Raw genomic sequence first — 21,081 nt, 5'->3', positions numbered from 1 at the left:
TTCCAGAAAATTTGAGTTCCAGAAAAGTATCAGAAACTCTTATATATCATACAAAAGATCATTTATTGCATTAACTGCATGTTCAAATCTATTTACCACTATCGACCACTGTAAAAAAAATGTTATTTCAATGTATCTAAAAAAAAATAATGTTCAGCAGTTACAAAATTAGCACTTAATATTTCAAAAGGGAATTAATCACAGTGACCTCAGGCATGTGGGAAGAAATCCTCTGTGCACCTTGGATAGCCTGAGTTTGACTAGCAGCTAAATGCAAGCTTAGCGTACTCCCCAGACTGGGATTTTTCAGGAATAAATGATTAAGATAAGGTGTCTTCTAACACCTTTCCTGTCAAAATCTTCAGAGTGCTTCTTTGATGCAAAATACATTCATCATTACTGTTCAGCTGGCAGCATCAACTGATTTCAAACAACATACAAATATGAAAAGGAATGCAACTCTAGATACTTAAGAGAAAAATGTAATTTAGGAGAATCTTGAAAGAAATCTGTAAGATACTGTTTCTCAGATTTTCTGTCTTAACAGCTTACTGACTTTGTATCTGAGATAGTCATTCATTCTATGCTTCTGTGTGGGCACTATGAAAGCTACATTTACACACACAAGAGTTTTTGGCCCACGATATGCAACAGTGCAGATGTTTTTATTGATGATAATGTTCTAGCGTGCTTCCCCCCCCCCCCCCCCTCCCCCTCCCCATTGAGACATTTGAGACATTTTGAAAGCCAACACTTGGATAACACCAAGACCCTTTTGTTTTTAGTAAAGGAAAAGTAATTTTTTTTATGTGTACAGACATCTTCCTGGTAGTTTATCGTACACAACCAGGATAAACTCTTTCTAATAGACAGATGCAAAATAAAATGGAAACAGGTTAAATTCCATTCTGGGTAGCAGCTGAAGCTGTGTTCTTCCTTCTTTCCACACCTGAATGGGAAAAACACCTCTCCCTGAAACTAGTTCAGCTCATCCAGCTTTCTTCAAGAAAAACCTGTTGCTTCAACTGACTGTTTTCTGACTCCTTAAACAGTATAAATCCTGTAGGGATTTCATTGACAATGACCACTTCAGACATTTTACTGATAATATAAAAAATAAAGTGCAGTGATTATACTGTGATTATACTTGCATTCTGTATTTGCTCCAGGTCTCAGCTTAAGGAACCTCCTGACTCACCACTATTGTGCATGGATTAGTCTGTTAGTCTGCATGGGACATGCCTTAGCTGTGAGATGTGGACCAGCTGCTGAGATACAGTAAGGAACTGCTTCTTGGATTGTTACTGTCTGACTCAAATTAAGGTTCAGTTGTATGGAAGATGGGGAGACCAGTAGCATTTAGCACAGAATGCTGCTTTAAGGTGACTTATTAACAGATCAGATGAAAAGAGGAATACCACTTCAGGGTAGTGGTTATTTCCCAGATGCAACCTGTGTTTCATTCCTACTGCTCCTTCTCATTTCCATATGTAAATGAATCAAGACTGCATAAATGTTAGCCACCAATCTGACTCCACAATGATCAGGAACAAGAGCTCTAATGCTGTCAGTCCAAGATGAGATGCATTTTAAGATCTTTATTTTTTTTTACTGTCCCTACTTCTTAACTGTTATCCTTTAGCTTCCTATTACAGTGTCCCATTGTTCTTTCCACACTACCTGTGGGAAAGAGCTCAGATGTGTCTAAGCTGACTTCTGTTCCATGAGCATGCATGTTCACTCATGAACTCAGCATCTTCTCCACCTGAAAAAACTGTTCGCAGATACTACAATTACTAGTTAATTTGTAGTAAGCATGAATTGAAAAAGAGATGATGTTTTGCTTTTTGCTTTGTTAGTTTGATCCTTCTGAAGGCACCACTGGCCCCACAGTTTTGGTTACTTTGGTTCTCATAGATTCCTGAAGCTTGATTAAACTCTTTAAGAACAGAACACGCTGCTCTTTGAAAGCAATGAGTGCAGAGAGTGAGAAAAATCTCACTGAAATGCCCCTGCTCCAGATCTTTGTCCTGGATTCTTGAACACTTCAGAGCTTTGCCATAGTAAGCTTTCTGGAAGACAATTATAACTACCTTTATTTTTGGCACTCAGCACCAAATATACTGGATATAAACTTTAGTGACCAGCCTGCCAGGAAAAGAGTTCTTGATTTTTTTTAGGCTAATTCTTCTTTTCGACAATGGATTCTTAGCGTAAAAAAGAAAACAATTCACTCATTAAACACTGAGGTTATCTTCTCATACACCTGTTTTAACAAATAATATTAAGACATTATTTAGGCACCCTTCTTTTAAGAAAAATCTACAACTATGCAATAGTCTTAAGCTTCTCTATGAGGTAATACTAGGAGCTCAAGAAATGCAAATGCCAGGAAAAGCTAAAATGGATTTGATAGTCATCTCAGTCAAAGAGAAACTATACCCTAAAAATCATTTACTTCCACTCCAAAAAGAAACCTTTAATCCTCCTGGGAACAAAAATAGGCAAGAAAAAAAAGAGATTTTGATATTAAGTAGAGAATGGGGAATGATGTATGTCATTGACTCAAGAATTAAGTTCTATATTCTAGTTTCCTAATAAAATAAAATAAAATAAAAACCCTGGGAAATAATATGAATGAGGCTAAAAACTGGATTAAGTTTATAGTTTATTAACTTACTTGCTGTCCTCTGAATGTACTCTGAATGCTCCCCTAAAGTCATATGTGTACATTTTATGAAAAGTCCCTTATTAGAAAAGACAGAATAAATTGAAATAAGTAATTGAATTTCTTTCTGCTTGTGGAATACACGTCATTGTATTAAATGTCCTTGTGAATTAAAAATATTAAGTTGGCAGGTTTTATGGAACATTTCTTCAGACCTTAGATTACCTTAGCTGAACTAGAAAATGTCAGCTTTCTGCCTTCAAAGAGAGTTGCCACTGTTTGCTTAAGAAAATCAAGGAATGCTCTTGAAATTTGCTAGAAAACATTCAATTTTTGCACAGGATCTCTACAAGCATCCAAACATACACAGTTAAAGCCATTGGGAGTAAATCTGAATCTGGCAAATGTTAATGGAATGTAAACAGACCAAAAAATGTATTTGAAAACCCTAATGGTTCTTTGAAGAACTGCTAGTAATGTTTTTCTGTCCACATTACCAGGTAGCTGGTAGCACCAAGCTGTTAAATTATCACGGTGGTTTAACTGTTTATCACTAAGCAGCTTTTTGCATCCTTCTATAAATATCAGCGTTATTGAAATGTCTTTTTACAACTGGACAACAGAAACCAATATGCAGCACAGTCATTCAAGGCAAAGTTGGGTGAATCAGTTAAAAAGTTAAAGATGGAATTGGGATCCTCCTTTTTAGCCTTATTGACTTTCCAGCTGCTTCTAGTAAAACATCCCAAAGCTGGGTGGAAAGAGGTGCACAGTTTAGTGAACACTGAATAGTGCAAAAGAGGGATTTTGACCAGCAAGCAGGTGATATGGCTTCTCCAAATGATCTAGTTATAAGTTAGTTAAATAACTGAGCTCTGAGGAAGCTGTTATCTCTACAAATGCACCTGCCTTCTGTGAGACAGTGGGCGTATTGCCACTGCATGTAGAGCGCGACTGACAAAATGAGCAGGTTCTGAAGAACAGAAGTGGTACCAACAGCTGAGAAGTTGTGCCATGATACTCTGGAACTCTGTAGACTGGAGGATTGCTCAATGTAAATTCTTAAGCTGAAAACCAAAAGATACCTGGTAGATCCCAGGAATCCTGAAATACAGCACAAAGCAATTAGTATCAACCCCTATAATGATGTTAAAACAAACAGACAAAACAACAACAAAACAACCAAAAAAATCAGAGGTTTTGATAAACGTAGCAATGTTAGAAGATCCAAGCAGAAAACCTAAACACTATTCATCTTCATGCTTGTATTATTCTGGTAGTAAAGATTTACAGTGGATTCATACTGTGTAATAATCCCCACCTTCTCAGGGCACATATATGTAGGTGGAACTGCTATTGAAATTAACTGCCTCTTTTAACTTAGAATTTTGTGGATTTCAATGTTGCTATGCTTTCTTCTAAAGGAAAATCTGACGTAATCAAAAGTCCTTTCTTATCAAAAGTCCATTTCACGCAAGAACTTTAATCTGATAATTGAATTGAAAATATCAAAATAATTAACTGAAATAAATGCAAGCTCCAAGATAAGCCAGAAATCTACTCATGGTATTTAGGCTTGTCTTTTCACTTGCAGCAAGTGAAAGTCATACAAATAAATTAGTTTCTGCACTATGATAGAAGGTATGTCTATTACTCTATGTACCTCTACTGGCAATTTTTGCATGCTCCTGTCTTCTTTTGTCTATAAGAAGGGCTTCCCTTTTGTTGTCCTCAATTGCTTCTTGGCAAAAGTCTTCCTTTCATTGAGGTTTCTAGACAGAGCGTGTTAATTCTGGAGCTTTGGCTATTGAAATAGAAAATATTGCCAGGCTAAGCTGGTAGATGAATTCATGTGTGCAATTCAGTACACAACATGGAATTCCATCTTTTGACCTTGAATGCGCGGAGGTAATACATTCCTTTCAAGGACTGCTATACAGTTCCATATGCAGAGAACAATTGCCCCATCATACAGATAGAATGAATAACTTGTTTCTGCATCCTTAGCTCTAGTCTTCCTAAATAATATAGGATCGCCCACATAAGCAATTTAGTATTCAAGTGAAGAGGGAAAAGGATTCTTTTTGGTGCAAATCTACCTTGTGTCTATACCTCAAGTCTGGAAGCACTCACTTGAATGAGACACAGTGCTTAGGGGCGTCTTTGAAGTAGCTGGACCTCCTGGTGGGGCCAAGGCTGCAGCCAGGCTCCTGCTACAGCCCTGGGGGTGCAGGTTCCTGCTGAAGCCCACACTGACGCATGCCATGGTCTGGCAGCCAGCCCAAACTTTACAGCTAGTAATGGCACTGTGGGGACACTCAGTCCTATAACCACAGTGGTGCACAGCATGTCAAACTCCTCATTTGGGGCTACGCAAGCTGGTAATGTAGATTTATCTGTAGTATCTTTTAAGTTACTCTCCCTGAAGTCAGTGATGTTTTCCATGCAGGATGACTATAAGTTTGAACATGAGTTATGTTAAAATCCTCCTATGTTTTTGCTCTGAAAAGAACCAAATCACCTCACCAAAAGATTGCCTTATTTTGAATTGTATTTTTCTAAGCAATTAACTCCCCACTTTTGAGATCCAAATAACAAAATAATAATGTATTGTACAATTTAGAATAAATACTCTGCAGCAATTACAGTTAATTGCATGAATTTCTCAGTGAGGCCTAGGATAAAACAGAGGTGACAAGCAATTTAGCAGACTGTACTTTCAGTGCCAAAATCAATTAAGACATTCCAAATCCTGTAAACATTAATAGTAATTAGTAAGCTGCTTGCTATTGTATGCGTTTGACTGATGTCCAGCATGTACTGCCTTGTGTTTAGCTACAGTGAATACTTACTAGCAAGTATTTTACAAAGGCTGTATAGCATGTGTTTGAGGAGAGGTAACAAAATATCTGTATGTATATATGCTGCTGCTGCTGCCAGGGGCTCAAGACTATTTAGGCCAGCCTCTGCATGTCATCGACAGCATAAATACTTAATAATAATTAATTACTAGGCAATGCAAACCAAAACCAAATGAGGCTGAATGTGAAGCAGTGTTCATAGCACTGAGATTATTATTCATTTTGGCTCACTATTACATGATGTTAGTGGCAGGGGATTACAAATCCCTTCAGGGGTTACTCTGCAGTGGAATACCACCAGTTGCACAGCATCTTTCTTCTGAAACCTAATTTCCAATGTACTAGGTTCATTCGAGCAATAAATAAGAAAAAGCATATAAATAACCTAACCACAGAGAGCAATAATAATCATGGTATACAGAATAGCTTTCTCAAAGACCAGTTCAATTACTGTCTATCTCCAGTATATAATATACCTACTGTGTTATCTGCCAGTATCTCTAGGTGGGCGTACAGAAAGAAATGGGGTGTAGAGAAGGAACCATCAGTTTTGCAACACTGTCATCTCAAAACCAAGGCCAAGGGGAATCTGTACATGCGGCAGAATGGCTTCTCTCTGCACTCTCAGAAAAACACAGTGTAGAGAAGAAGATGCTGTTAGCAGCCCAACATACCCCAGAATCACAATCCATAGCAGTGGGAAACTTAAGAAAACAGTGTGGAAACACTAAGCTGCTGTTTCCATGTTTTCTTTCTTCCCTCAAGCACTGATCTGCTGGATTGCTCTTAGATCTGGGGGTTTCCTAGGTTTTTGAAGAACTCCAAGAATTCTGTTTCTCCTAAATGGGGAAATCAAATGGATATAACAGAGGAAACTGATGATTAATTTCTAGGCACTGTTTTTTTTCATCTTCTGATCTCTACATTTATTATCCTTGCCCAAGAAAAAACAAACCAAAAAAAAAAAAAAAAACACCCAACAACACAACTAGCAAATAGCAATAAGAGTTTCTTCCCAGCTCCCCAGAGACAGCCCACTTTCCTTGCTATCTGCAATGCTAATGATAGGATTTGCTAATTTTTCACTACTTCAGCTGAATGACAATAGGATAAGTTACATGAACACTTGGTCCTTATTTATCATTCAACATTCCTAAGTAGATCGGGTATCCACCAATTTCAAATACTTATTCTGGTCCCATACAGCCAAAAAAATAACAAAATCAAAATGTAACGAACATCACACTTCCTGTGCCTTAATTATATCATGAAAAAAAAAAAAATGTACATAAACCTGTGCTATATTAACATTAAGTTTATTTAGAATCAGGTTTTTGTATGTATCCTTCTCCCTGGAAGTATCTGTGATCCTATTTCCTTTAAATTAACAGTATCCTCACCCTCAGGCAGACATTTAGCAACCCATTTTTGACTCACTGCATTCACAGTGATTACCCTTCACACTGTAAATTTCTAATTTCTGCTAGCACTGCATTGCATTGAAGAGAAAAGCTGATCGCATTCTTGTATTTTATAGGAAGAATTTATGAATTTCTTGTTGTAGCATGCTTCTTTTATCCGAGTAAAACGAAAGGGAATAAATGAAATAAAGAAGATCAGATGACTCATAATAGATCATTATAACACCAAGAGTCACAGAATGATTTGGGTTGGAAGCAACCTTCAAGATCATCCAGTTCCAACCCCAGCAAAGCAATTTGGATAGAAGCGGTCATTTTTTCTTCTATGGAAACACACACCATAAGGCTTAGATTTTCAAAAGCATGTGAAGGATGCACAAATTCTCACTACGTGTCACTTCTATTTACATGCATTTATTTGAAAATGTTGTTCTCAAAGATTATTTTGAGTTAAAGGAGTCTGAAAGTCATGAGGTCAAATTTAGTGCCTGTCTTGAGAGCATTTAAGTAGAATTAAGTTGTACCTTAAAATGCATAAAAGTCAGATGAATGTGGGGAAAGGGAATCGTTTCTGAATGACCAAAATATGAAAATTTAAAAAATAATAATAAAAAATCACTTGTAAGAGTAAGATTATTTTCACTTAAATAAAAACTCGACAGAAAAGAAGGGAAAAGGAAAAGGAAGCAGAAAAGAACCATACACTTCAAAGAGCTGTCTGTTCCAGATTTCCAGACTGGCGGAGATCTGGCTGTCAGCAGGTTGCTCAACAGAGTTACAGAACTGTTAAGACAGTTTCTTTAGAGAACTTGCACATATGGAAATGGATGTTTCATTTTATGAAATACTTAAACGGCAGGTACACTGCAGACATTGATAAACAAATGTATATCTTTGATAACAAGTAACTAGAGACAGTGAAAAATGCACTGTTTAATACCCAACATGCGCATGGTGGGTGGTGAACTGGAGAACGGGGCCGAGTAAAAAATGCCCCTCCCTCCAGGAAACATGCTTTGTATCTTGTATTTCTGCTATCAAAATGTGAAAAGGATTACTATTATACTAATCCTTTCAGTTTTCTTTTCAAATGGTATCATGCCGAGATGTGCATTTGCAAACCTAACCAGGCCAGGAAAGTACATGTTTGAAAATGTACTGCTGAGAGGCAGAAAAATAGAAAATGCTGGGATATGCAAAAGATAACTACAAGTTCCCCTGTCAGTTGCACAATGAGATACAGGCTAGAGTCTGGGGTGGGACTTAGATCTGAAAACAGAAAATCAAGCTTGCAAACAGTTATCGTGAATAAATTCCATATCTAAACATTCAGATTAAGCTTGGCACAGAAGCAGAGGTTTTGAAATCCTGTTTACGCTTTTATTTATTCCCATCTGAATGTCTGTTCCATCAAATCTCCACAACTCAATTACTGCTTCCTTGCTGATAAGAGAGGCACATTTCTATTTGCTAACCTACACAGGAGGAAAATATATTCTGTTTATTATTTATAAGAGTAAAGTGCTGAGAGGCCTCATCAAAGCACAGGCTCTTCTCTGTTCACTGAAAATACACAGAGATGCATTCAAGCACTTTCACCTAAGTCATAGGGCCTAACGTTTTCTCCTGGCTGCTTTTTAGGCAGTTTTTTGCCTGGCACTTTAGTGAAATCACATTTGAGACATGCCCTGCTCTCTCTCCACTGATTACAAGCAGAGGATTAGCTGGAGTTTTAGCTGCATATCTGTACTGAAAAGGAGAAAAAGCAGCACTGAGGGATGTCTCCAAATGAAACACCACGTGACTGGCACAGTTCAGCAAAGAGCCTTAGTCTTCAGTTCCCAAGTAGCAATCTGTCCAGCCAGCTGAACTGTGTCTCTAACAACTACACTGGTTCAATATAGTTTGTATTAATGTGAAGTGGAATAATATTTGATTAATGCAGATTTACATGCCGACATGTCCTATACCCTTTCGTATGCTTGTAGTCCTCATTACTGTGGCTGTCTTTCCATTACTTTGAACTGACCACATCAGTATAATTAATTCCTGTAATGAATCTGCCAAAAAACCAAAGGCTTTCCCCACCCCTCCTAAGATTAACTAATAGATAAAATGATAAGCAACATTTGGCTTATTCAATTAATTATTATTAATACACTGAAAAACACTTAAAGGCCTGGCATGTATTTACTGTAACTTATGGGAATATGTCTGCTTGAACCATTCCAAAACAGGGGCTCTCCTTGTGATCTGAAAGCTAACTCCAGCTCTGTACCTAACATCTTTTCTATTCCCATCTTGAGCAAATAAATCTTTATTTAGTGTCAGCATTTCCACATTAACAACCCTGGCACGTGCCATATTACTCACAACGAATCCAAGATCTTCTTCAGATGCAGGCACCAAGGTGATGTTTCTTTTTTGGCAGGTCTTTCAATGCACTTTATGCAACCACATTTCAGAATGCTGGGGCTGCAATAGAAAAGTAAAAATTGCTCCCCTTTTACAGCTTTGGATGCTTTATACTGTTGGAGTCTTGGACTTGTGTGTTTTGTGGATGCAGCTGACTGTTCTCACTGCTATGTGTTTCACTGCACCCCTCTGCTGATTGGTTTATCACATCTAATTTGGTCATACATCCTTGAGATAGCATTTTAAGGCACTAATTTTACAGCTTTCTGCACAGTTCTGCTTATGGAGAAAACAAAAAGGGAACACTGAACATACAAGGCCTGGATGCAGCACTGATAAAAGGAGAAAAGAAAATAGCAGAGGCTAGAGGGACTGCACAGCTTCTTTTAGCTCTGTCTCCTGTACAGTATACATCATGCCATTCACAGGGTTGGGGAAAGAGTAAGGAGAGTGAAGAGGAAAAAGCAAAGGGAAGAGAGAGGGCTAAAATCCTTTCTGTACACTGATAATTTTAACCTTTGCAAAAATACCTCATGAAGTCAGCAAGACCATCCTGAAAGTAAATCCAGCCTGAGAGATGGTTAGGGATGCTGCTTAAAACAAAAGGGCCTGGTGAAATAAAACGCAGTACGATTTGTGCATTTGAATTCCCCAACTCCACTCCTCCCTGACTCTCATGATTTTGAATGAAACATTAATACTGCTTCAGATACTTCTTCCCTCCAAGGCCAATCAGCTGCTCGGCAGGGCGTGAAGCGGTTGTTCATCTGAGCAGCTAACGAAGAAGTGGAAGGACAGAGCTAATTCTCAGGCTTTTCCAGCTCTGCTGAATCTTGCATTTGCCTTGACGCGTGGGGAGTGACCTGAAGAGCCTCTCCCCACTTTGGAATAAGAGAAGTGGTACTGTATTAACTCTGAGTAAACAAGCCTGACTTGTCAGAAGAGATAATTATTCACTGTACAACCACAAAGATAGTTTTGAGATTGGAGTAGACACCTCGTCCTGCTTAGTACCATGGCAACAACTGCCACTGGAAATCTTCCTTTTAAGAGGGGCACAGAAAAGGGAGGTATAGCAGCCAAACGTTAAATCCCCAGCCTTCTGTTTTAACAATATTTCTGTTCCTTCTTGCAGTGTACAGAGCTTTCAGAACAAGAAGTAAATCCTGAGATTGTATTTTAGATGTTGCTGAAGGTAATAAGTTACTTTTCTCCCCTGTTTGGGAAGGAGGGAAAAAAAAAAAAAAGTTGAGGAGGCCAAAGCTGTTTCTAGTTTTGTTGCTTTTAAGGTCTGTACTGGTTTCTAGCACCCAAGAAAATTAGGAAAGAAAGAAAAAATGCATCAAAAGAAGAAAGCGCGGTTTTTGTTCACAGTGCTGAGTCTCACACGTAACACTGAACCACAGGACAGATACAGTAATTACTGTCAAGTCGCTCTGGAAATCCTATGCCTTTGCACTGCTATTCTGGGCACTGCTTTAACTATTTTTTCATCACCAGCTCATCGGAGCAGTAGGAAAGAAATCAGCCTAACTACTCAAACCACTCATTATAACAACAACAGAACAAGAGACAGGTAGAGGATGAGTAAGGTAGGCACGAACAAGACATTAACTTGAGAATGAGAGCATAGATAAAAATGTTACACCTTCTGTATCTAGCAGAATCTGGCAGGAACAATGATGGTGCTGTACAGGAAGGAGTTGAAGTGACAGCTTTTCCTTAGTAGGCAAAGTCATGCTGGTGATGTTTTCTATTTCTTGATGAACCACATCCCTAGTATCCGGGTCAAATAATGCTTTCTCGGGCTTGCTTGCCAACCTATGAACTCTTTTGAAATGGCAATTTTTACTCTAATAAAAAAATAGAAATATCTTACAACAAAGGAATAATGAAGTATATCCACAACTTTTCCTGTCTACTATGACTCTGTAGGCTGCACTTCAAAGTCCCAGGCTTCAGTTCAATTAACTCTATTGCCAAGTGACAGCAAGTTTGCTCAAATCTCTTTGGCCCCTTAGGAACATTAGTGATGCCCATTTTTTCTGAAACTTGGTGGCCACCTCTGGTCCTTGCATCCATCCCTGGAGCTGAACAAGAGACAATCTTCCTGCTCAGGTTTGTTGCACTGTGGGGTTTCTAGCACATGGACTTGGTGGCTGTGTAAGGAACAGAACTTCTTCCCAGCAAGGGGTCCCTTTTACCTCTTCTAGTTTGTGGGACAGCTAGAAACTTGGAACAAGCAAATCAAAGGAAAATAAAGTTCAACACTGCACCTTTAGGTTTACCAGCTAAACAACATCTCTTTTCTCCCCTGTTCCAGCCCCATACGTTTCTTCATTAAGCCTGATCATCTCTCTCTCTGTCCTTACCTTAGACTGGAATAATGTTTAGTTTGAGTGAATCAACCCATCACTATTGTTTATCACTTAAACAACAGCAACAACAAAGTTAGATTAAGTAAGTTGGACTTTCACCACCATGGATGCCTTAGGGGCACATGCAGAAAGAGGAGTCATTCCTGGCAGCACAATTTGCCCCAGAATCACAGATCATCACTGAATTAAACAAATGTGGAGTGATTAGTTTAGATTTGTTTTTTATATAATCCCGAGCAAATTGGTAAAATGTGAAAAAAAAATAATACCATTAAGAAGAGAATCTTCTATTCAAAGCTTGCCTTTTTGAAAGCAATATCAGATCTCTTTTCTGTTGTGTTTGGTTGCTCATCAAACTAAAAGCACTTTTCAGGCAAGTAAGAATTGTCATAATGCCATTGCTGCATATCCTACATCCGCTCTATGTCAGGGAATAGAGAAGCACTCAGCAAGAACCAGCTTAGTACCTGTTTTATTTCCCTGTAGCCAGCCTCATGAAACATTCTGCTCCCTTACGCTGTGCAGAGAGGCCTTAACATAATAAATACTTGAGATCAGCCTATTTATGGTAAGCTTCCCACAAAAGGTACAGTGACTGGTCATTAATTTTATCCATAAAGCTTCTCTAGGGAAAAAAAAATAAATAAGGAAACTTCTGTTTTGAATGGATAAAACATATACTGTAAATGGAAACAGAAGATTATGAAACTTGGCCTCATTGCTAATTTTCTAATTAGTATTGCACATTATTTTGTGTATATTATATTATAATTACAGTTTGTAATTGGTTACAAAATTTGATAGGTGTCAGAAATAGCTCCTATCTCAGTCTGTGTTAATAAAATCATTAACTGTAAATTACAAAGTAGGTAGAAAGTTTTAAAAGAGAACTCCAACAAGTACTTTATATAGCTTTGGCTAGATGGCTTGTGAGATTATTTATGTGTGAGGTGGGCCAAATACTATATGTTTTTTTTATTAAATAGCAATACAATCGCATCCTTAAATCATGCTAAATCTGGGGAGAGAACAAGATACTTATGAAGCCAAGGAATTAAAACACAGATGAATTAAGCTTAGATTTTCCTGAAAGATTACACTCTCCTGGACTCTTCCATTGTTCTTCTTAATAGACACACATGAGCCGCGTATTAGCTTAAGACATCTCCATATGTATGCCAGTTTCAACTGATAACAATGTATTTTTAAATACCAAATAACCACAGGAAGTATAAAAGAGAAAATCCTGTAGCGTGTCTGCCAAAGGAAGCCAAACTGACTTGACTTGGCTAACGAATGTTGAAAGTCCAAAAAAGCAGCTAAACATATTGAGCAACATAAAATACACAAGAATCAGTGTGATTACGGTAGTGCACCAAATGTGCAAGCCACCAGCTGTTGTGTATAACATTTTCTTTGTGTCACAGGATTTTTTGTACTTTCCAGATCAAGGGATCAACTGCTCGCTACTTAATGGTACTACAGAATATACAAAAAAGCTTTCTCTTGTGAGACAATGATCTTTGAGAATTGATAATTGTAAAAGTTGCCACTAACAGCTTTCATTTTTCATCCAAGACATCCTTTCATCTGTAATTAATTATTTCTTATCGCCTGATCTAAAATTTTGTTAACGGTGTAAGAGGGACATAAAGCTTGAGACCAAAATAATCGCTCCATATATCTCTAGTCTAAACAGAGCCACAAAAGAGCTCTTACGTTAATGACAAAATATAGGAAAAAAATGCACAATACATGTTCTTAAGTACAGCTTTGCTCTAAGCCACCAAGGATCTGTATTTTCAATGGGGGAAGTACTAAACCCTAGGAATGTGTTTATTAACATAAGCGGAAAAATGAATTGCAAAAATATGACGGGCCAATACTAAATAAGGGAAAAGCCAGGAATTACAGCTTTCAGTTACAAGCCTGTTTTTGCTTCTCATTAAATATACTGTTGTGACCATATTGCTTGATATCTGCATCATTCACCTGCCTGGGGAACTCCTCCTCCCAGGCCATGGTAGAGAGAGGGATCAAAGACAAGCGAAGAACAGTAGCAGCTTCTTCCTGCCCCTTCCTCTTGTAGGTGAAGGTGTAACAGGGAGTGCTTTGGCTCCAAGCCTCTTTGCTAAGCTGACCTCTAAGTGCTGCAGACTGCTCTATCTTATTTCTTCCTTAAAACAGGACTTGAACTGTCACTGAACAGAATCACTATGAACCTCCTAAGGCAATCGATCACTGAATAATAAATGCCAGATCTATACTCACCCAGCTCTAAACACCATCTAGATCTGTGCCCTGAATGGTTCTAATCAACTGGGAAACAGATGGTCTTCCCAAAGGAAGATTTTATGCCATCTAGAAGATAAAACAAGACCTGCAAACATTTCCTGTTCCTTTTTCCCAGCACAGAAGCAATTTAAGAAAATAATGTTTAATTCCCAAGCAGTCTTCTAGGTCTGTGCTGCCAGCATAGCTGCCTACATGTGATGTGCTAGCAGACCAGTGGGACACAGGGGAATCATGGAACGGAATTCCATTGGGAATAATATAAGGAAACGTACTACTCAGTGGCAAAAATACACATCGTCTTGTGTATCGTATAAGTAACTCCTGAATCTGTTAATGAGAAGTCAAATCTGTGATATGGGTAGCGGTTTCCAAGAAGTTTATGTCTTGATTATGTCATGCAATCAGTTCAAGGAAGCAGAGCTCCAACCAAAGGTAAAAATGCAGTTCATCTTCTACATGTTACAGACCAAAGCTGCTATGCTGCTCTACAGCCTCAAGACTCAATTTAACTGGATCTGCTGTTTCCAGAACTGCTTGTTATGACATCAGTCACTTCGAAGTTACATTTCTAGGTCTCTGAATTGTCAATGTGATTAAACTCTCACAAATTAGTTTGGAAAGGAAATTTCCAAAAAGCTATTGGGGCAGGAGTAAAAAGTCCAGAGCACTTGGACTTGGATCACACAGAAAACTCCAGCAGTTCAGAACAACACCATTCTTGTAACACATGGTCATGTTTGTGATGAATTAATGACCCATAAATCCATTACAGTTACACCTCTCCTTAAAGGATCAGAGTTCTTTGTCTCCAAACAGAAATTGTTGCCTGCAAAAATTAAGCTTTCATATGTTTCTTAGGAAACTGCAATTAACAAATTCTTCCCATCCCCCCTGCTGCCAAAGGGAAACATACAAAACCTATTGAAATAAGAGTTATGACAAATGCAGTAATAAAGTTTTAGTGGCGAGAACAGTCATATGTGCAAGGGCTAAATTTAGCCTCCTGTTTTTCATCACAAAACTGGCATTTAAGAGGAGAATTCAGGTATAAGACAGACTGTGAGCTATTTAACCATCCTACTTTTTAAAAGGTTGTTGTTTTTGTCATTACTCTCTAAGCTCTTTTCAATTATATATACTTTTGTTGCCATTCAAAATAGTGGTTTTCTTTATTATTCACCACACGTTTGGAGGAGACTTAAAATGTGGGATGACTGCAGAGATAACTGGCTTCTGAGTTAATTGATGTTTTATTCTGACTTTTAAGATGACCTGACAAATGTGATTGCAAGGACTTCAGCAAATAAATACTCTTGATATAAATACATACAAAGTGAATTTAGAATATAAGAAAACACACTTTAAAAATGTATACAAAAGAGAATGGTTGACATTAGTCTAACACAAGCGTCACACAATGCTTATGCCATAGTTTTGGTGTGTAAGTGCATACTGTAAACAGAATAAGTTAAATGCAATTCCTGTGTAAGTGAGAAGTAAAAACATAATGGCAATCAAAGCCCTAGAAATCCTTTGCTTTCCACACCTATTTTGAATATAGATGCAGAGGTCAAGAGAAGCTAGAAAGCCACCTTTCTCCTTTTTCCCAAAGCAACCCAAGGGCAGCCACAAGGTAGTAATGGCATCAAATATTTGTCAAAGTACTATAAAACACCTCAACACATTTCCACCCTCAAGTTATGAGGAAAGGGACAGTTTGAAGTAGTTTTGCACGACTAAAAAATGTAAAACGACTTTGCTACTGAAGGGATCTTTCATATTTGAACAGTGTATACCATGCTGCAACCTCGTCAAAACTCAAGATCATACTTTGTAATGTGAATGATCTTTGTAGCCTTCCTTTTCCTGTTTCTGGAGTGTAAGTTTTAAGTAAAATATCTACACATCTCCAGGCTACCTGAGGAAATGACAAAATTCTTTCTCTCTGAGTAACTGTATTAAAGTAAAACCTTCATATTGAAATGCAGTAGTTTACCTGTTCTTCATTTTCATGCATGTTCTCCATCCTTTCTTTTTTAATTTGCAAAGAAGCAATTAAAGCTATCAGGCCATTAGTAAGAGCACAGTTCCTTTTCTCTCAACATAAGATTTGCTTTTTTCTGCACTACATTTCAAGTCTCACAGCTACCTGTTTCAAACAAATTTCCCATTCCCCAGGAGCTCCAGGTACGAAGCTTTTCCAGTAGCACAGGAAAATCCTTGAGTGCTTATTTCTTTACATGGACTTAAACTAGCAGAGAACCTCTAAATATAAGGAACAGGGAAGAGTTATATTTACCTTCTTCAAACCTGTTCTTGACTTTTCACAAAAGAAAAAGGAATCATGTTTTCAGTTTCAAGTACATTAAGCGCACTGCATTACTTTTTCAAAAACCTTGAAACTGTATTTTGATTCTTGAAAGTCAGAGAATTTGGACCTCATACTTCACTGTTCATTTGACATTGTCAGTGGATGTTTTGTACTTGTCCTCTGTCTTGTCAAGAGCTCTCTACTGACAGATCATATAGAATACGATCGATTTTGAATGGCAGAATTTTATATTCATTTTTCAGGATGAAAATAAGATGAAAAACATGGAAAATGATGCCTCACAACTAATGAAATCAAAAATGTTGAAAGTTTTACTCATAAGTTTGACTCATTACAACTCTGTAAATGCTTTTTGCATTCGTCTACATAAATCTAGATGTATTTATTATATCAACGAAACCCTGCAACTTATGTTCCTGAAATATAATTCCATATAAAGAATCTTGCTTGATTCAAACACATCATGTTTGAATTCTCTTCTGAAGAGCAGAAATACACGAAGGATTAGCTTCCGATAGAGGAATCAATCCCCTCGAATGAGTCTCCACTCAAAAAAAACTTCATTTCCCACATTCCACTGGAAGCTGGGAGGCCACAGTTCATTCTGTTAGGCCCTTTTGTTTCCTTGCACTTTCATCTTTCCTGATGTTGAAAGTATTAATCACTGCATTATTTGTAGAAGCATAAATTCTACTGCAAGAGCACAACTGCATCCTCACAAGTTGTATCTTCAATATCCATCACATTTCAATGCTCACATTTTAGTTTCTTGATTGTGAACTATCTTTAAGTCAAATAGTGAATTCTGACTTTCTGTCATGGTACAATACTGACTTCTTACTTAGTACCTATAGCATGCATTATGCCTAATGGCCATGATTACATTCACAATACTCACCACTTTTCTGTTTCAGCATCTATTAGCCAACTTTTAAGTTGGAAAGATAGGAAGACTTTTAAGATATGAAAATGTACTTCTTATTTCTATTTGTTATTCCACTCACTATGGCATTAATGAAAATTCATTATGATTAATGGCCCAGACTTTTAATGTATTTCTTATCTTTATAAATGCCTTTTTCTTTTACCCTCAATCCTTATGCTCATAACAGCTTCCTCTGACCTTTTCAAACTTTTATTTAAGTTTTTAAGGGTTGTATCTTTCTATTCCTTAACTAGTGGAAGAAAAATTCAGTCTGTAGAATGTGCTACCTTTCTGTGCAAGGCAGCTTTTATACTTCAGTTCCTTTATTTACTGAACTTCAGTGATATTAAGTACTAGCAAACATCATGCATCTATGTATTGAGCACCTTGTTGCTGCATCTAGCAGTCAGTAGAAGATATGCAGCCAGCACATCACTGCAAAGTTGGCAAAATACTACAACAAAAGGCAGTGCAGAAATTCATTAGGTCTGTGCAGAACAATGGTAGCCTACCACTGCCATTGCTCTGCAAAGTTGTCCTTGCTTAAAAAGCAAAAACCACACAACAAAAAATTCTCCTACAGGGGAGAAGAACCACAACAAAGCTTTAAGGTTGATTTCAGCACTGACACAGGCAAATTAATGAGAATGGAATGCTAATTCATACTCATGCAGCCAATTCATGTTGGTAGACCAAGGGCTTCTTCTATGCCATCTCTATCCTATTATCCTATCCTAAATTGAAGCAATGTATCTCTTCCTCTTGATTTTTCTTTTTTTTTTTTTTTCTTTTTTTTTTTTTTTTTTTTTTTTCCCAAGCATCCATCTTTTTAAGAGCCTAGATGTGACAAAGACATATGTGACATTTTTGGCAACTTTGATTCATTCACCACCATGTTTTTCAGTTAAGAAGTTGCAAGGTAAATCTATTAGAGAAACAGTCCATAAAGGGGTGCAATCTTTGGTGTCTTAACTTCTATTTTAGTAATTCCTGGTGTCTCCATTCAGATTTCCCACCTTCCTGTTTTTGTTACACATTGGTATAATTCCTTCAGTCAAGCAATTTTTCTTCCAATGGTTGCTCCATTCTTTGAGCAACCTGGTCTAGTGGGAGGTGACCCTGCCTATAGCAGGTGATCTTAAAGGTCCCTTCCAACCCAAAGCATTCTATGATTCCTCATCTGCAACAACTGCTGTTGGCTTTACCTGGTGTCTTGAAGTGATCTTGAGGGGTTGTTCTCAAATGTCCATATGACTAACAAGGTTTCCATTTGAATTTTTATATGAGTTCCATATGATTTTTCTTTATGATTATATTGCATATTTGGTATGCTTAGCCTTTTTGCAGCAATTTATCCTCATAAAACACCTCTGTGCTATAGAAACATTATCATTTTACAAATATAGAACGGAGGAATGAAAAAGACAAAGATGCAGCTTATTAAGGTATCCAAATGCTTATGGATGCCTACTGGGATTTTCAAGTGTGTTCTGACATATAACTCCTATTGAACTAATTGAAGATTTTTTACTAAATGCCTAATTTGCATTTCTACTTTTCTGAAAACCTTTAAAATCTGACTCACCCATGTCACCCTTCAAATCCAGGAGACCAGTGCATTATGTCTAAAACTCATTAGCCCTTAAACTTATGTTCTAAGCAGTGCAGTGCTTCCCAAAATAGAGCAAATTATGTGAAAAATAAAGATGTCTGTTACCAGCACCCAGTCTCCGACCTGCCCCCACTCTGCTGCCTCCACTCCAAGCCACACACAATACTGGGATGGTGGCAGGCCAGAGACATAACTGCACAGGTGTCATGTGTGAAATGAGGGGTTCTCTGGGGACTTTGCTGCTGAGGACTATGATGGAGGGTCTGTGAGACCAAGTTTGCTGACAGACCCTCATGTTGGGCTCAGCATTCCCATAGTTCAATTTGGCTTTGTGGTAGCTACTGCAGCTGCCATACACATGGTACAGCCAACTACATTAATGGCTCAAACCGAATGTGGTGCTGCATGTTAGCTGTATCCTTCATGGGGCTGGGGGTAAGTGAGTAGTTGCTTCATTAGAGAAAAACATGCATAAGGAAGGGGGAATGCGTTAACATCTGCACAAGAGCTAATTAGGTATGTTCTCCAGCTACACTTTTCTCAACTGAGAGAACTGATGAGAGATAATGGCCTCAGGATGTGCCAGAGGAGGTTCAGGATGGATATTAAGAAAAACTTCTCAGAAAAAGTGGTGAGGCATTGGGATGGGCCGCCCAGGGAGGTGATGGAGTTGCCATCGCTGAAGGTGCTGAGCCATGGAGTCATGGCACTGACGGACATGGTTTAGTGGGTGGGCATGGTGGGGCTGGACTGGGGTTGAATCTTAGAGGTCTTTTCCAACCTTTATGATTCTGGCCAAACAGCAGACTGCTACATTTGTCTAATGCACATCACCTTTGCACAGTTAAGAAACAGAGGTTATAAAAATTACAGCTTCATCTTTTTCCAAATTCTGCTACAAAGATACTCTCCTTCAACACAGGCTTTCTTCACCCAGTTTAGGTCCCCAGTTGCTGGAGAGTGGCTGTATCTGTTATCAGGGCTTTTCCACTATTACTAAGTAGACAACATTCATAGTGTGCATCAATATACTATCCTATGATTGCAAATCATATTATTTATTTTGGGAAGCCAAGTAGACTGTCTTCTTGCCATGATATCCAAGGACTAGCCAAACAAATCTCATGGGCAGCCAGTTTAGTGGGACACCATATGTATTTTAATCAAAGAAATGTGAGGTAGGGTAAATTTGTATATTCCTGACATAATATTGCTACTCTGTAGAAGTGGTTTCTGAGACAGGGCTCATGGGTAATGTGTTCCCTGCTAGACCCTCTGAGACTGCCTGCAGCTGCAGAAAATAAAGATGTTAAAACTGAGGCCAATAGGAAGATGCTGCCTGCAGCATAATTGCTCACTGTTGTTGCGCATCGGCTGGCGGAGGTTAAGGAGCGCTGCTCTGTGTAACTGAGCAGGTTTGCAACAGTATCACAAGTCCGTTGTGTAATAATGCTTGAAGAAAAGCAGATAGGAATAAATACTATTTATTTATTTATTTGTTTTTATCTTTAGGTGGCGGTGATGAATTTTTACTGAGCGCGCCATGTTTTGAAGAACGCTCCCAGAATGATGCCAGGTACCCTTTGCCTAAGGCTGATGGAAAAAAAGAAAAAAACAACAAGGTACTTTGAAGAAATCTGGAAAGCTGTTATTCAAGGTAGATGAGCCTGAAGCCCTCCTATGCATTCCAAGTAATTTAGTATTCAGAGTGAGCACTGATTCAAGTAGTCATTTTAGGAATCATCACCTGATATACAAATACGTGATTGATCCCTTGGTAAATGAAAATGACAGAAAATCACAGGTGTCTGTCGCCAAAATTACTGCTTGTGTGAACAAAGAAATTAAATCGGACTGTAAGAACAAGACAGATTTGTCTGATTTTAAATATTCCTTATCCAAGATTGCATGAATTACTTTAATTTGAATATTTTTTTGTAAGAGAGAAAACAGAATGGCTGCAAATAACGCTAGATGCAAGCAAGCTTGTACTGTATCCACTATTTGCTTCTATCTCCTTATTCATTTATCATGATAGAAGAGCTTCCCTTCCTCCTTCCCTGAATATTTTTGCATTTTTCCTGGTTTCCTCCAGACTTCCTGGCACGTCCAAGCATTTGTCAGTAAGCTGCACTTTCAGTCCTACTTCAGAATTTGCAAATGACAGAAAATGT

General features: G+C 38.0%; 1 protein-coding gene and 1 long non-coding RNA gene across 4 annotated transcripts in view; one reads left to right on the top strand and one right to left on the bottom strand.

Moving 5' to 3' along the window:
- The window catches only part of SYT9 (synaptotagmin 9), a 62,498-nt gene that overhangs the window by 40,212 nt on the left and 1,205 nt on the right, over positions 1-21,081 (bottom strand). The window lies entirely within an intron of this gene.
- LOC107314590 lies at positions 1,173-20,775 on the top strand. The gene is made up of 2 exons (XR_004307407.1): positions 1,173-1,278; positions 20,420-20,775. It is a non-coding gene; the product is annotated as an uncharacterized LOC107314590 (long non-coding RNA).

Source organism: Coturnix japonica, chromosome 5, assembly GCF_001577835.2.
Source record: "Coturnix japonica isolate 7356 chromosome 5, Coturnix japonica 2.1, whole genome shotgun sequence".
Classification (NCBI taxonomy): domain Eukaryota; kingdom Metazoa; phylum Chordata; class Aves; order Galliformes; family Phasianidae; genus Coturnix; species Coturnix japonica.
This window is presented reverse-complemented; position numbering and strand designations above follow the sequence as displayed.